The sequence below is a fragment of the Pelobates fuscus genome, chromosome 2, assembly GCF_036172605.1.
Source record: "Pelobates fuscus isolate aPelFus1 chromosome 2, aPelFus1.pri, whole genome shotgun sequence".
Classification (NCBI taxonomy): Eukaryota; Metazoa; Chordata; class Amphibia; order Anura; family Pelobatidae; genus Pelobates; species Pelobates fuscus.
In genome coordinates this window covers 419,285,564-419,303,104 of record NC_086318.1, presented here as the reverse complement: position 1 = coordinate 419,303,104, position 17,541 = coordinate 419,285,564, and the positions used below count along the sequence as shown (strand labels likewise).

At 38.9% G+C, this 17,541-nt stretch overlaps 1 protein-coding gene across 2 annotated transcripts in view; it reads left to right on the top strand.

Annotated features, from left to right (window-relative positions):
* The window catches only part of LOC134587553 (uncharacterized), a 31,581-nt gene that overhangs the window by 2,876 nt on the left and 11,164 nt on the right, over positions 1-17,541 (top strand). For both annotated transcript variants that reach the window (XM_063444025.1, XM_063444026.1), the window contains exon 2: positions 7,908-7,957. The gene's annotated coding sequence lies outside the window, so the exon portion shown is untranslated. The remainder of the gene's footprint in view (positions 1-7,907; positions 7,958-17,541) is intronic.

Sequence of the window (17,541 nt, the reverse complement as noted above, 5' to 3'; positions counted from 1 at the left end):
GTCATGTTGTATTCCAATTTGTAAATGTTAATTTGCAACGTTTTTATGTGTATGATGTTTTTTAACATCTTAAAATATTTGTTGTCCGGTTAAATATGTTGTTGTACAGTTATTTGGTTGGATAAGATAAGGACAATAGAAATTGTAATTTTACAGAAAAAAAGGGAAAGAAATGAATTGAAATTAATGATTGGAAATGTTAAAACTAATATCAATTAATGTTCAAGGACTCAACTCCCCAAACAAAAGAGCTTATTTATATAATACTCTACTTAAAGAAAAAGCTCAAATTTCCTTTATACAGGAAACCCATTGGAAGAAACAAAATAACCATTATTGGAACTATAAAATGTTTATTATTGTTGCTGAAGCATCCGATCAAACAAAAAAAAAAAGGGTGTAGCAATATTGTTTTCTAATTTGATTAATTACTCACGTGATTATTCCGAAAGGGACTTAGAAGGGAGATTCATTATATGGATAGGAAAGATTAATGAGACTCAATACACTCTACTCAATATTTGTCTTCCCAATAAAGCCCCAATCAAATGTCTATCAAAAATAATAAGAAGAGTGGAAACAATCCGAAAAGGAATATTATTAATAGCAGGAGATTTCAACTGTGTGGCCTAAATTAGATAAACAAATAAAACCTGGTCAACTTACAGATACAATTATTGCTAATCAAGCATCTTCATTATGTAATTTGGCTAAAAGAAATGATATTTTTGATTAATGGAGAACTTTTCATCCCACGGCCGTAACTATACCCATACTTCATCTGCCCATAAAACCTCAGCAAGAATAGATATGTGTTGGGGTGACTCTGACCTTATACAATTAGTAAAATCTATTAAAATAGAGATCAATACATGGTCAGACCATGAATTTCTTATATTAGAAATGAAAGAAAATGGGAAGAAATATTTTTCACCATGGACACAACGATTCCTTATTAACAAAAAACTAAATATAGAATATATAAAAAATCTCTCTGAATTATTTTTTGCTGAAAATCTTCCTGATGCTACATCCAACCAAAATGTATGGTGTACATATAAAGCGGTTACTAGGGGCTATTTAATAAAACTCACAAGTTATGAAAAAAAACTGTGAGGGGCTCCATTATCAGAACTCTACTTACAATTATACAAACTTTAAGCTCAAAATAATAAGACATTTTCTCAGGATACAATAGTTTTAATTAAAAAAATATGATAAATCAAAAGATTCTTGAAAGAATCGAATTCAATTTAAAACGATTAAAAACTAAATTTTATTACAGGAGCAATAAAATAGATAAAATACTAACAAGTCGACTTAAAAAAAACTAAATGGAGAATAAGATTTATAAAATTGAAGATGGAAAGGTTTTGTTGACCCCCAGAAGACATAGGTAATTCATTCAAGAAGTATTATGAAAAGCTATATAATTTACATCATATGCCTACAGAGCAGGCTATCGAGAAATACTTACCGTATATACTCGAGTATAAGCCGACCCGAATATAAGCCGAGGCCCCTAATTTTATCCCAAAAAACTGGGAAAACTTATTGACTCGAGTATAAGACTAGGGTGGGAAATGCAGCAGCTACTGGTAAATTTCTAAATAAAATTAGATCCTAAAAAAAATATATTAATTGAATATTTATTTACAGTGTGTGTATAATGAATGCAGTGTGTGCGTATGTGTGTGTGTATGAGTGCAGCGTGTGTGTATGAGTGCGGTGTGTGCATGAATGCAGTGTGTGTGTGCGTGAATGCAGTGTGTGCAGGGCCGGTGCAAGGATATTTGCCGCCGTAGGCAAAACATTTTTTGCCGCCCCCTCCCCCCCCCCCATATGTCCTGACTTCCCCTCCTCCTCCCTCAGTGGTCCTTACCTCCCCACCCCCGTGTTCCTTCACTTCCCCCCCCCCCCAGTGGTCCTGACTCACCCCTCCCCTAGTGGTCCTTACCCTCCCCTAGTGGTCCTTACTTCCCCCTCCCCTCTCATAGTGGTCCTTATCCCCCTTCTCCCTCCCATAGTGTTCCTTATCCCCCCCCATCCCTCCCATAGTGGTCCATATACCCCCCCCCCCCTCCCTCCCATAATGGTCCTTATACCCCCCCTCCCTCCCATAATGGTCCTTATACCCCCCCTCCCTCCCATAGTGGTCCTTATCCCACCCCCTTCCATAGTGGTCCTTATACCCCCCATCCCTCCCATAGTGGTCCTTATACCCCCCATCCCTCCCATAGTGGTCCTTATACCCCCCTCCCTCCAATAGTGGTCCTTATCCCCCCCCTCCCTCCCATAGTGGTCCTTATCCCCCCCTCCCTCCCATAGTGGTCCTTATACCCCCCTCCCTCCCATAGTGGTCCTTATACCCCCCCTCCCTCCCATAGTGGTCCTTATACCCCCCCTCCCTCCCATAGTGGTCCTTACCCCCCCCCCTCCCTCCCATAGTGGTCCTTATACCCCCCCTCCCTCCCATAGCGGTCCTTATACCCCCCTCCCTCCCATAGTGGTCCTTAACCCACCCCCCCCCCCCTTCCATAGTGGTCCTTATACCCCTTTTTTTTATTATTATTATTTTTTTTTTTTATTATTTTATTTCTTATTTAATTTATATTTTTTTTTTCGTCCCCCCTCCCTGCTTGATACATGGCAGGGAGGGGGGCTCCTTCCCTGGTGGTCCAGTGTCATTGGCAGTTCAGTGGGGGGGAGAAGGGGGCTGGCAGAGCTGTACTTACCTTTCCTGCAGCTCATGTCAGCTCTCTCCTCCTCCGCGCCGTCCGTGCAGCTCCCTCTGTCAGCTCACACTGTAAGTCTCGCGAGAGCCGCGGCTCTCGCGAGACTTACACTGGGAGCTGACCGAGGTGCTGAACGGACGGCGCGGAGGAGGAGAGAGCTGACAGGAGCTGCAGGAAAGGTAAGTACAGCTCTGCCAGCCCCCCTCTCCCCCCAGTCTGTATTATGGCAATGCAAATTGCCATAATACAGACTCTGACTCGAGTATAAGCCGAGTTGGGGTTTTTCAGCCCAAAAAATGGGCTGAAAAACTCGGCTTATACTCGAGTATATACGGTACATAAAATAAAAATTCCTAAAATTACCTCACTCCAAAGAGAAAATCTAAATCAAAAAATATCATAGACAGAAGTAGAAGAAATCATAAACAATTTACAATCATCAAAAACGCCTGGCCCTGATGGTTTTTCTAATTTATTTTTTAAAATATTAAAAAAATTATAATACCTAATATAACTGCAACGTTCAACGAAATTGCCTCTTCAGGCAAAATAACACGAGAATTATTAAGAGCCAATATAAAGCCAATTTTGAAACCTAACAAAATTCCAACAGAAATAACAAATTATAGGCCTATCTCTCTAATAAATATAGATGTTAAACTATACGCCGCAGTATTAGCCAAAAGACTTAATTTATTACTTCCTGAACTGATACATATAGACCAAATAGGGTTTGTTAAAGGTCGTCATGCTAGTGATAATTCTCGTAGAATCATTGATTTATTTGAATATGCTCAATTAACAGAGACGCCCCTTCTGACCCTGTCGATTGATGCAGAAAAGGCTTTCAAAAGGGTCGGATGGGGATATATGAATAAAGTTTTGACTGTATTCGGCTTGGATGGTTGGATTGCACTTGCAATCAAGGCTCTTTACAAAGGCCCATCAGCAAGAACAATAGGATATGATATATGCTCAGAATGGTTTGATATTAACAACGGAACGAGGCAGGGGTGCCCACTATCGCCCCTGCTATACGTTCTCTCAATCGAACCTTTCGCTATAACTATCAGAGAAAATTTGGGAATAAGAGGTATGATAATAGAAGAAGTAGAAGCAAAGATATGTCTTTATGCAGATTACGTATTAATCTCAATAACAGATCCTGATATTTCACTTTCCAATTTAATACAAGAGATTAAAAATTATGGAGATGTATCAAATTAAAGAGCAATTTCCATAAAGCTATAGCTTTAACAATTAATATAAATTCTCATATTCTAGGTTCTCTTCAAGAGAAATATAACTTCCAGTGGACTAAAAAAGAGTTTCAATATTTAGGAATTACTATTACGGCAAATCCTCAAAATATAGTAGAGACTAATTTATTTTAAAATGTTAAAATACACCAATAAAACTCTAAAGGAATGGCGCCCCTTAGAAATTTCTTGGTGGGGAAGAGTCAACACAATAAAAGCAAGTTATCCCCAAATGGGCCTATCTTTTCAATATGATCCCATTGAAAGTTCCAAAACCTTGGCTAGACATGCTCCAACATTCATTCTCTAACTTTATTTGGAATGGAAAAACTCCAAGAATAAAATCTCAAGTTTTAACAAAAAAAATTAATCAAGGAGGAATGGCCTTTCCACTCATTAAATATATATACAGTGCTAATATTGTTTCCCATATACATAAATTCTATATTTCTGATTCAAGAAAACAACCCTGGTATCAGAATCAATTAGAACAAAAGAGAATGATCTAGCTCTTCTGATTTGGGATGATAAGACTAATTATAATAGTCATTTAATGCAATCTAACTCTATGATTGTATCTCATCTTATCGAAGAATGGCAACGAATCAAAAAATCACTTAAAATATCAAAAAAGATAATTGAAGGAGCAAATATTCGGGCTATAGAAAGAGTTATTCCAGACATAAATCTCTCCAAATGGAGATTTGATAAAGAGATCTATATTAAAGATCTCCTTCAAAACAATAAATTGCTGCCATTTAAAGGGACACTATAGTCACCTGAACAACTTTAGCTTAATGAAGCAGTTTTGGTGTATAGAACATGCCCCTGCAGCCTCACTGCTCAATCCTCTGCCATTTAGGAGTTAAATCCCTTTGTTTATGAACCCTAGTCACACCTCCCTGCATGTGACTTGCACAGCCTTCCATAAACACTTCCTGTAAAGAGAACCCTATTTAGGCTTTCTTTATTGCAAGTTCTGTTTAATTAAGATTTTCTTATCCCCTGTTTTGTTAATAGCTTGCTAGACCCTGCAAGAGCCTCCTGTATGTGATTAAAGTTCAATTTATTATTTATTTAAGGTAAACTACATCTGTTTGAAAGTGAAACCAGTTTTTTTTTCATGCAGGCTCTGTCAATCATAGCCAGGGGAGGTGTGGCTAGGGCTGCATAAACAGAAACAAAGTGATTTAACTCCTAAATGACAGTGAATTTAGCAGTGAAATTGCAGGGGAATGATCTATACACCAAAACTGCTTTATTTAGCTAAAGTAATTTAGGTGACTATAGTGTTCCTTTAATAACCTTAAATCTAAACTTAATCTCTCTGACATAGAAGTATTTTCCTACATGAGAGTAAGAGGATTTCTAAATGAGTCCTTATTAAGAAAGGAAAGCAACATAAATAATTTGGTTTATAGAATTTTTGATAAAAAGGAAACAAAATCAATATGTTCCATTGCTACTGATTTGATCAGACAAATTTACTCAGATACTTACCCCACAGCTAAAAAACAATGGGAAAAAGATCTTAATATTAAATTATCTGATAAGACTTGGTGCTCACCTATGAAATTACTTAGAAAACATATACATTGTTTACATTTAATTGAAACGTTTTTTAAAGTTCTCCATAGGTGGTACCTAGTACCAACAATGCTGGCCAAAATATCCATGTCTAATTCCTCCCTATGTTGGAGATGCCTAACACATGAGGGAGATATGTTACATATCTGGTGGGGCTGTCCAAAAAATTCCAGTCTATGGGAATCAATATATTGTTTTTTTAGAGTTTTTCAATATTAAAATTAAAAAAATGCCCACAGGTAGGTCTACTCCATCTTAACTGGGATAGACTCCCCAAAGACCAATTAATACTGACCATCCATTCTTTTATTGTAGCGAAGATACTAATAGCAAGAACTTGGAAACAAATAACTACACCAGATAGGAAACAGTTTATAGCTCAATTGTTCTTCCAGCTTGAAATGGAGAGAGGAGTTGCATATTTAAATAACGATAGAAAATATATCCATCATTTTGACAATTGGATAAGAAAGATTAAAGAACGTTTTAAATGAATTTAGTTCATTTTTTAATATATTAGAAGATATGGGTTCCTTTTTCCAATCTATAGATTCCAGCCAATGATTGTTATGTCTGTTATGTATGTCTTGTCATGTGCTAAGTAAGTATTGTAATTTGTTATACGTATCTACATTGATGACAACAAATGTATATTTGTGTATCTATGAATGTTTTTTGAAAAAGAAAAGAAAATGAAAAAAAATTATTTAAATAAAGAGAAATTTATACTAAATCTTACCTTTTCTCCTCCGCCAGGCTCCCTCGGCGATGGGGAATCTCCGCCTCCTTTCCCGTCATCGGCTGAATGCGCATGCGCGGCATGAGCTGAGCGCCCATTCAGCCAGTCCATAGGAAAGCATTCTCAATGCTTTACTATGGCCGCTGGCGTCTTCTCACTGTGAAAATCACAGTGAGAAGCGCCTCTAGCGGCTGTCAATGAGACAGCTTCTTGTAGCGGTACTTACCCTTTCCAGGGGCCGGCCGGGGTCCTCTGTTCGAAGCCGCGCGCGGTCCTGCTGCTGCACGAGCCGCGCGCGGTTCATCCGAAGGCAGGAACAGGAAGGCGGTCAGCGACCGCAAGAAGCGGTCACGTGTCCCGCCTGACTCTAAGAGCGCGCTGTGGGTCTCGGGCGCGCTCTTAAAGGGACAGTGGGAGCCTAAATTGGAAAAGGCCTCCCATTGGTCCCTGTCATGCCACACTCCCCATACACTTACGTTTTGGGGGCGTGGAGATGACAGGGTCCAATCAAAATAGATGTTTAGTTATTTATACTCACGTTTTTCCCTTGGTTCCTTGCCCTATCGTGGTTTCTGTTTCAGTTCCCTTTAGCGCTTGTTGTGTTCAGTTGTGTTCCTTCGTACTTGACCTTGGCTTTGTTTTCTGACTACCTTATCTCTTTATCCTTATCTGTTCTGTTTGCCGGCTTGCTGTTTACTGTGTACCAGACCCCGGCTAGTCCTAGTTTACGCTGTCTCTTTGTGCCCTTGACCTCGGATCATTCCTGACTCTGTACTTCTCCTATATACGTCGAGTCCGGCCACTCTAAGGTCTGGTAGACGTATCTCCCCTCTGTGTTGTCTTCTGTTTAGCTGAATCCTGCGTGTTGGGGTATATTCTCGTTACACTACTAGAGGCTGGATTAACCCATTGTAAACATAGCAGTTTCAGAGAAACTGCTATGTTTACAGCAGAAAGGGTTAATTCTAGATGGACCTGGCACCCAGACCACTTAATTAAGCTGAAGTGGTCTGGGTGCCTATAGTGGTCCTTTAAACAGACTGTGCAATAAAGCAAGTGTAAACAATAGATCTCACTTTACAGGAAGTTTTTAGGAAGGCTGTGAAAGTCACCTGCAGATATACGCAACAAGGGCTGCATAAACAAAGTGATTTAACTCCTAAATGGCAGAGAATTTAGCAAAATTATCTCTTATGTATCCACAACCTTACTAAACCATTTATTTTGCTAGTAACAAGTGACATGTGATTTTTATGTTATACGTCTTCATGTCTTTCAAGTCTTTTTGTTTTTATGAATGAACTCTGCATCAGATAATAAGGGTTGTTTCCACATGAAAAAAACTATTGCAAGTTGCAGATGGTGATTTTAGCATGGTATATAAATTATCCTGAACTGGATTAAATAGTGTACAACATATAAATCACATGTCATTTCATACTTCGACTATGTGAAATCTTGGAAATAATGAAATGAGTAGTGCATTGTTATGGGTTTATTTCAAGAAACACACGTATTTATTTTTTTTGTAAGAAATTGCCAAACATTTAATTCAATTGAAATCTAAATTGTCCAATTCTGTTCTAGGTTAGCTCTTGAAATAACATAGAAATCTCCCTTACAAACGCCATAATCAGGTAAGAAGAATTGTATTTCTAAACATTATATTTACGTGTTAGATTTAAATAAATTATTTCTAATGTGTATTCCAGGCCTGTCCAAAATGCGGCCCCCCAGATGTTGCCAAACTACAACTCCCATGATTCTTTCAATGAAACAAATAGCCAGGGAATCATGGGAGTTGTAGTTCAGCAACATCTAGGGGGCCGCAGGTTGGACAGCCCTGGTGTATTCTATGAATGAAATGGCAACAAGCGATTTTTATGTGAGGCAAAGCAATATACATTATAATGCTAAACATTTACATAGTTAATCCTAAAAATGAGAATTACCGGTACTGGGAATTTCAAAGTGAATTTCATATGTAAGGCCAAAACAACTGAACAGGAAAAGTAGATGACTTTTCATTTTGATTTTGAGTATTTTGGCTTTAAACGATTTACTGCAAATATGATGTGGTCATGGTACCTGGAGTCTGTATGTGCAATGTTTCTCTGTGATGTGCTATACGTACAAAGTTCAATCTTTTTGTTGCCGGAGGTTGTAACCTCTGGCAGCGTCATTGGGGTGTCATTAGGCAGCCCAGAATAAAAGTTCTGGTCTGGCTAATTTCGATTCTGTGCCTATTTCTTTGTGCAGAGTTACGACTGAGAGCGGTCAGTTGATGCTGTTTTGCAGAAGCCGTATGCACGTCACAGGCCATAGAGGTCCTTCAGCGCACAGTGGGGACCCTGATAAGAGGCAAACTGTCGCAAAACGGTTTTCTCCATTACTGGGAAACGGGGCTGTAGTGGTTATAATGCTTGGAGTAACTCTTTAAATTATGTAAATTGACTTCGTAATTCTCAACAGTACTTACATTAGTGAGAAGTGTTGATTTAATCAGCACTGTACTCACTATAACAACTTCATCTTATAGAAGGTGTTATAGTGCCTACAGTAGTTCCCATAACATTTTGCTAGTTAGAAGGCTCGGAAGCATGGCTTCGGGCCATATTTCCAATCCCCCTGGATGTTACTTCCTGGCTCTAACAAACCAAGATGTACATGCTCAGTGCTGTCACACTTGTGCTCGTCATTACATTCAATGATTCTCTATGATAAAAGAATCATTGGCGCATGTGCCTGCGGTCCCCAATGTTCTTCTATGAGGAGCATTGGATTGGATCTTTATCCTAGTGTCAAACCTCCAGGATGATGTCGCTCAAGGAGGAGCGGGCAGCAGTGACAAAGGACACTTCTAGAAAAGTTAAGTATTTTTTTAATTACAGTGCACATGGGGGCTAGTAAGTTATGGACAGGGAGACTATAGTTTGTATTGATAATCTTATAGTGTCCCTTTAAAATTGTACTCTGCCTGCCTCATTTTCAGAGTTCTCCAAGACTGATTGCTGTCATTAAAATGTCAATCTATAGAAACAAAGTATTTAACCAGGGAATGTTTCTAAACAGGAGAGCTTCGCTTTAGAAATAGAGCTAAAGGGACACTATAGTCACCCAGACCACTTTAGCTCAATAAAGTGGTCTAGGTGCCAGGTCCCTCAGGTTTTAACCCTTCAAATGCAAACATAGCAGTTTCAGAGATTATGTTTACATTTGGGGTTAATCCGGACAGCCACTAGAGGCGCATCTGGGACGCTGGAGGCATGTTATGCCTCCATCGCGCAGAGCGTCCATAGGAAAGCATTGAGAAATGCTTTCCTATGGACACTTTGAATGCGCACTTGCCGCGCATGCGCATTCGGCTCCGCTGACGGCGGGGGAAGAGAGGTCACCAGCGCCGAGGAAGCCCGGCGCTGGAGTAAGGTAAGCTGCTGAAGGGGTTTTAATCAGTTCAGCGCCATGAGAGGCGGACCCTGAGGGTAGTTTTCCTGACACTTTAGTGATCCTTAATGTAATGAGTAGTAATCATCTGGCATGTGATGAATTAGTCAAAGGGGCGAGAAGGGGGGATAAGAACTGAAATAGGTGTAAATAATTGTATCTATTTATTTAAAAAATCATCCCTGTTAATTCTCACTAATCAGGAGTAATACAAAATGATTTGTCAGTGGGAGGATTTTAGATGGCGAACATAAGCCGATTCTTCCACAGATCTTCTTGTTTGTGCGCACACAGCTACCATAGGCATTTCCCCGCAGGCACACGTCTCTTACTAACATACAATAACCAAAATTAACACCAGTAGGACTAAATAAATAAAAAGGTTAATTACCCTTTAAAATTAGCAGATTATAAGAAGATTCCTCAATAAGACTTAAAGGACCACTATAGGCACCCAGACCACTAGAGCTCAATGAAGTGGTCTGGGTGCCAGGTCCCTCTAGGGTTAATTCACAATAGAAAAAGGTTGCACCAAAGCTGGCTATGGTACGACTAAAATAAACAAAGTCCAGAGAATAAGTAGTGTCAAGTTGGGCCTGATGGGGCACCGACGGCTTTTGTGGAGGAATATTCTCTCTATGGGTTAAATGAAGACAGTTTCAGGATCCGTATGTAAAGAGAGAAAAAGATAATAGTGAAATACGACTGATATAAAGTGTTCACTTGCAGGAAGAAGAGATCTATAGTAATCCTACTCACGTGTAGTAGAGCTAAACTAGCTCTAGTGTGGATGGCGTACAGCGGTATAATTCCCGCTTGTAGGATAAGTTTAGAGGGTTTGGTCTTGTTTCGATATGTAGATCATGTAAGAGAAGAGACAACTAATAGTGCTCGCTGTATAAAAATGGTATATAAAGAGTATTAATAAAATGTGTACTCACATGGGATTGAGCAGGCAGACTGCTCAATGACTCAGGCGTGAGTGGTATAATCCCCACCTGGAGATGGAGTAATATTCAGCGTGAGGAATAAAATCAGGATACCAAGCAAAAATAATGAATAAAAATAGTAAAATGGGACAATCAAAGTGAGTTAAAAGTAGCCAAAAAAACTTTATTTGGAATACAGAATAAAATATTAAAATATCCACAACACGTTTCACCTATGAAGACTTTCTCAAGTGGAGACAAAAACACATGCTTGGTAGGGTAGGGTTTATATAGGGGGACTAATTTTGAACTCTGAACAGAGTTTGGCGCCCAAATGACGTCATCAAAGTGAAGTACAATTTTCAAAATACAAAACAAGCCATATAATTTGGTAGATAGGTTATCAGGGTAACTTCCCCTAAAATATGGAGTTAAAATGAGGGTTGTAGGGGGCGGGGCCTGACAGTAGAGCTGGAAAGACATGAACCACAAGAGCTCCTGCAAAAGCAACACTTAAAAGCTATTTTTCTGCTCCAAAACGCGACTAATCTGGCCACAAAGGCCACTGACTGTAAGGGGATACTAAGCAGAATAGAATGATACCCCACAAACGGCATTACAAGCGACTTTCACCGCTTAAGCAAGTGAGGCCTACTCACATGGCGAGTACAGGAGTGACGACCGGTATACCACTGCCGCGACTAGCCACCACAAAAACTACGGGCCCCTGTTCCCCCCCCCCCCCCCCCATGGACCAGCGGGGGTTATCCTGGTCTGGACTTCACAGGGCTACAGAACCCCACAAACCTCCAAAACTGCAAGCAGTATGTACCCAGATTCCAAGATGGCGGCTGCCGACCGAGCCTCTAGGCCCCTACCGGCCCAACCTCTATCAACGCAGCTGGCAAGCAGGCACCCTCAAGAGGACCGCATAGCGTCAGCCTTCAACCTTTTCTGGACACGGTGGCAAACCATACTGGCACAAAGTCGAGCAACCACAGTGGTCACCCAACTGTCCGCCACCTCCCCTGCAAGGGTACCAGCGCAGAAACGCATAACAATGCCACCGACCAACATGAAGCAGCAGAAGGCAACAAGAGCCTCACTTAACCCTAACAGCCGCAGACCAAGCACCCGATACCGCAAGCCCGGATACCGACGGGCTCGGAGAGCCACTTAACACAGCCCGCCGCCCTACAAACTAAAATGGCGCACTTGAGGGGCCTATGCCCAGTCTACACCAGACAAAGCCAAAAAAAACTACCGACGCTCAACCCACAAGCAGCGAGACACTGCCGCAAACAGCACCCCGGAGAGCTGTGCCGCTACTTTGAGGGGACATACAGAGACTCACTCTCACCAAAAGACATGGAGAGCAGAGAAACTCCCACACCACCGAGCACACACCTTCACCACCCAAGGCACTCACGCAGGACTGGATGGCAGCGGCAGAGCCCCTCCAACTTCCATGCTCCGCGACACAGAGGCCCCATGGGATTTTCTGATATGTGCCTAGGCTGATTACCACTGACTCTCACTGCCGCACGGCGGCCCGGACTGCTGCCACGCCACCACGTCCATGCAGCCACGGAGGACTTTGTCCCGCAATACTTTCAAGCAATGCATCCCTGAGATAGACGAAACTTAGCACACTTAGAATAAGCATGATTTCTCAAATGTCTATTACCCTGGTCAATCGTTTTGTCAATGTAACACTCGTTCTGATTGCACTTGTTAGCAATGTTATTATATGTTTTTATAGTGTGGATTAGCCTGTCTAGTGACCGCATGCCTTAGCCTCTCATGTTGCACTAGGTCACCCACTTAAAAAGGCCTTAACTTGTATTGAGCACTTCATTCGCGCTATGCTTATCTGTAAAGCCGACCTGGCTGGGTACCTGCAACACAGTGAAATAGACTTCAGTGGCCTATATCATAACCTTGCACACTTAGCAGCACTCGCACATCTTGTTACACACTGTTCACCTGCAAGCACTGTACTAATCCAGTAAGTACCATTGAAATGAGTAACCAATATTAATCCAAGATCTGTTTATGCATCTATACATAAAAAGTGTGCACTGTTTAAATGCCACAATTGTAATATCAACGTGATCTGTTTATGCTTACGAACGCTATTGTGGCGAGGTAAGCTGTCTTGTTTCATTCATGCACTCAAAAATAAAGAATGAAAAAAAAAAAAAAGAGGGTTGTAAATGAGGAAAAAGTGATATTTTCGTTGGTCACGTGATCGGCATCCATTTTGGAAACCTGGCCAATCGCGTGACGTGTGTAGGAAATTGGCATTCCGTGAAATCTTTGTTTGTCACATATCAGTTTTATTAACAATCGAATCAAATATCTTGCAGTTTAACTTATGTTTATTCAAACATAACAATCCATCTGGTAATAACAAATGTCTTTAACAGTCTTGTCCAATACAGAGAGCAATGTTCTAGGTGTTATCCATTTTTGATGTTAAAGGTATTGGCCACGAATTCTAAACTACAATCAGTTTTATGGGTTTAAAATTCAGTTACAGAGGGGAGTATACATAAGATTGCCTTACTTTAAAATAAGTGGCTATCTTAGAAAAAGGGGAGTTACTTAGCATCATTTGAAATCTATGATTAAAGTCATACGTTATATTTGGCGGCAAGATATGTGAGACAAAGAACTTCTATATACATGATGTAATGAATAATTGCCTGTAGAAATGTGAGTCTTCAAAGGAATTCAGGCTTTCAAGGCTAGGTCAAAGGTTACTATAAACAAGCCCTTCAACATCACTCTTAAAGTGAACCAGATGTGGTCTCCATTCCTATACAATGAAAGTCTGTAATACTCTATAGGCCAAGGTATGGCTTCTCAATTTCAGTGTTCTGGAAGCAATCTGAATTAAACTTATAATATTTGTATCAACACATTAAATACATTTAAAGTACATAATAATATTTTTCAAGCCCCTCTTTGATGCTTTATTTGAATGAATTTTAAAATATTGCATCATAATAACTTATACCAATTACTTATGGGATTTTAATTTTGTTCTCTGATATTGATCTAAGTATTAGTTTACAAGGAAAGGCCTTTTAACACAGCCATTTCCAGTTGTCTGTATTGCTTTTTACACTCCAAGAGGGAGAAGCAAGACATTTTAACCCTTTCATTTCTGAACTCCTAAGAACAAAATTCTTGTTACGATTACCTTTACATTTTTCACTAATTCATTAATTTACCATGGGCATTGATTTTACCTAACATTAATAATAACGGTATCATAGTTATTATGCTGTGTAATTGTATACAGTTTACATTAACCAGAAAACACAATCGGTTTGATTAAGTCCATGAAATATTGTCCTCTCCAATCGAATCCACAAGCACAGTCTCTTTGAAAGTCCATAATGTCCTTTGAAAGTCCAAACAATGTGTCCTTTTATTTAAACTCATACAGGTTTGTGTCCATGTAAAACAGTATTGGTTCTGTAAGGAAAAACAGATGGCAGTTTACTATTCTTATAAATTAGTACATTTCTTATACCTTAGTACATTTCTTTTACATTGATCACGAGACACAAGAATTGATTTATTACACTTTGTACCAATGTTTGCTTTTTAAACCTATAACACAGTTTGTTCTAATTTTTATTCTTAGACTAACATAAGGACCATAAGGACCTTCCCAACTTGCTTTTCATAGACCTGGTGTTTTAAATGATTTACCATTGCCTCATAACCTGGCTTAAACATATCTGCATAATTTCCCTGTGTTACTTCTTTATATTTATTTAATTTATTTATATAGCGCCATCAGATTCCGTAGCGCTGTACAACTTTAACACATAGTTTACCATAAGGGACGACATTTGAAGTAGCAAACTTCAATTCTAACAATAGATGTTCCTGTAATACTTTTAACTATTCAGCATGTTCTGCTGTAACTTGGAACAAAAGGTTCATTAGGGAACGTGATTACATAGTTCTACATGTCACTAACTCATGAGGTGACACTTGAGTTTGGATTTGAAGGAATATACATTAATACTCCTGGTAAATATGTTAACCAATTACTCTTATCTTAAAGCATTTCTATTTCTATTTTATTTTATTTATTTTAATTTAGACATTAATTTATATAGAGTACCATGGCATTTTTGCCATAGGAACTCTCTGCAATTTTGGTTTCTAGTATTTAGGTCTTGGATTAATTGAACACATATGAGACACTTCTGCAATATATTTATACACTTTTTGGTTTAAATTAGGATGATACAATTTATTTTGCAGGACCTTAACTAGTTGTCCTGTACCCAAATGCCCTGTGTACGATGATTGAATACAATCAGCTCTTGTAATAAGCCACTAGGTACAAATGTTTGTGTTTCATTGTTTAACCCTGTACATGCCAGTTTCAGTATCTAGATCCATTCTTTCTTTACTGAAAGCTACATCCTTCCATTCTCTATCTGGTCTTATAGGGTATTTGTTATTTGTCTTTTACTAACAGTTGCGCTCATTAAATTTTCCGAGTATTACAACTCCTCAAACAAAGTTTCCTTTGATTCCTGATCTACAAGTCTGTTTCACAACAACAAGTTAAATAATTTTTCCTGCCTAATTAAACAGATCTGCCAGAATACCTGTATGTTTTAAAGCTTTATCCTGAGAATCTACCATTCCTCTTTTCTCCATATTGGGAGGTGAAGTGTTAGAGCTTTGACTACATGACTGCTGTCACTGATTATATTCACTGGGTCATATACTGTTATTTCTAAAATTTTCTTTACAGACTCTAACTCCGCTTTCTGAGCAGACATATGGCCTGGCAGTCTATCTTTGCAATTCTTTTGTTTAATCGTCATATATGACATAACCTGTGTGATGTGATCCATCAACATAAAATCTTGTTCCTCCACATACAAACTAGAAATCCCTTGTATTATTTGTTTCTCAAAAGGAGATCTGGATTATATTTCCATTAGCTTTTACTGGTTTCTACCCTGGGTGGTTTATTTTGTAACTGGCTATATACTCCTAACTCAGAACAATTTTGTAACAGTTTTAGATATTTGGGGGGTTTGTAAATTTATCTGTCCAAATCCTGCCATGTGTTGTGTTGCTTCTAAAGCCCATCATACAGCCATGAGCTGTTTTACACAGGAAAACATTCCTCTTTCCACTGGATACATAATTTTAGCAAAATATCCCAGCATTCGTAAAGATTCATGCTACCTTTGCATTAAACTGCTATTAATGAAGAGACGCCTGCATAACATTGAACAATATATGGTACTGTTTCAATGGGAGCAGCTAGCACAGGCGCTTGTGTGAGAGCATCTTTTAACAGATTTAACTCTTTTCAAATTCCCCTGTCCAGATGATCTTATCTTTTATATTTTAGCATATTGCATAAGGGTTTTGCTATCCCTGCCATATCATATATAAATTCTCTGCTAACATTTATCAAGCCTAAACATTTCTGTAGATGATACACTGTCATTGGCCTTGGCAATTGCTGCAATACTTTAACCCTTGCTGTACATGGCGTTTTACATTCTGGATCTATATTAACTCCTAGGAAAGTAAATCTTTCCTTCAAGATCTGCACTTTGAATGTGTTCAGTTTTAACCCATTATCTGCCAGTGCTTTGACAAATATCACACAGTATCTGCTCATGCTCTTCCCTTGTTACTGTTTGAACTAACAGATCATCAACATATTGCAAAATCTTATTCCCATACCCCAGGGGTTCCAATACTTGAGCCATTGCTTTATGAAAGTAAGCTGGTGAGGATTGGAAGCCCTGTAGCAACACCTGGAACAGATATTGATGATTTTTAAAGGTAAAAGCATAGCGATACTAGCTATCTGGATTGAATGGTATAGAAAAGAACACATTGACTATATCCAATACAGAAAGTACTTAACATTAGCATCTATTTGCGCCATGATATCTGATGAGATTTACTTATTCACCACATACGTGTCTACAATTAAACCATAAGTGCCATTGGCTTGATTATTAGCCAAATGGTGACTTACATTTGGAATTACCCACTCTCAACACTCCTTGAGATACCAATGCTTTTATCACCTGATTCACACCTTCTTCTTATTCTTTGGGATCTTATATTGTTTAACTGCAGGGGGTCTAGAACTACGATTACAACTTGCAAATTCACTATCCCACAATCTTGTTTAGACTTAGAGCACACTGTGGGGTATTTAGTTTTAAGATATGGTACAACCTCATCATCTTGTTGTATAGAAGGTGACACTTCACTCTGTTTTACAGTTATATCATGACTAAACTATCTTAAATTATTAGGTTTAAGCACTCAACCTGTTTTGCTCTCACCTAAAGCTTGCCATAAAACCAAATTTAATAAATCCACATACAACTTTTTTTCATTGATAACATCCATTCCCATAATAATAGTACAGTGGGAGGAGAGGTGCAACTATAAATCACCAAAAGATTTTTCCTCCTTCAATCTCAACTTCATTATCAGTGGATAGAATTGCATGTGCAGGTTTTCCATTAAAAACTTAGAAGGGATTTGTTGATATGCTTAAATTTTTAAAGGCAAGCGTGTTTTATTAGAGTCATTCCTGCTCCTGTTTCTAATAAAACTCTGTTATTTTTCCCTCTAGTCTTCCATAAATATATGGTCGCCCATCTTCACTTCGTTATCAGCAAGATAGATCTGATAATAGCTAGGGGTTACACATCCCTATTTATTGGTGGGTTTAGGCAGATTTCACTTGCTGAATTTCAATGGCATTTAACATCAGTATACACTCTTCACATGAATTTGATATGTGAGGGGGGGTTGGTTGAAGA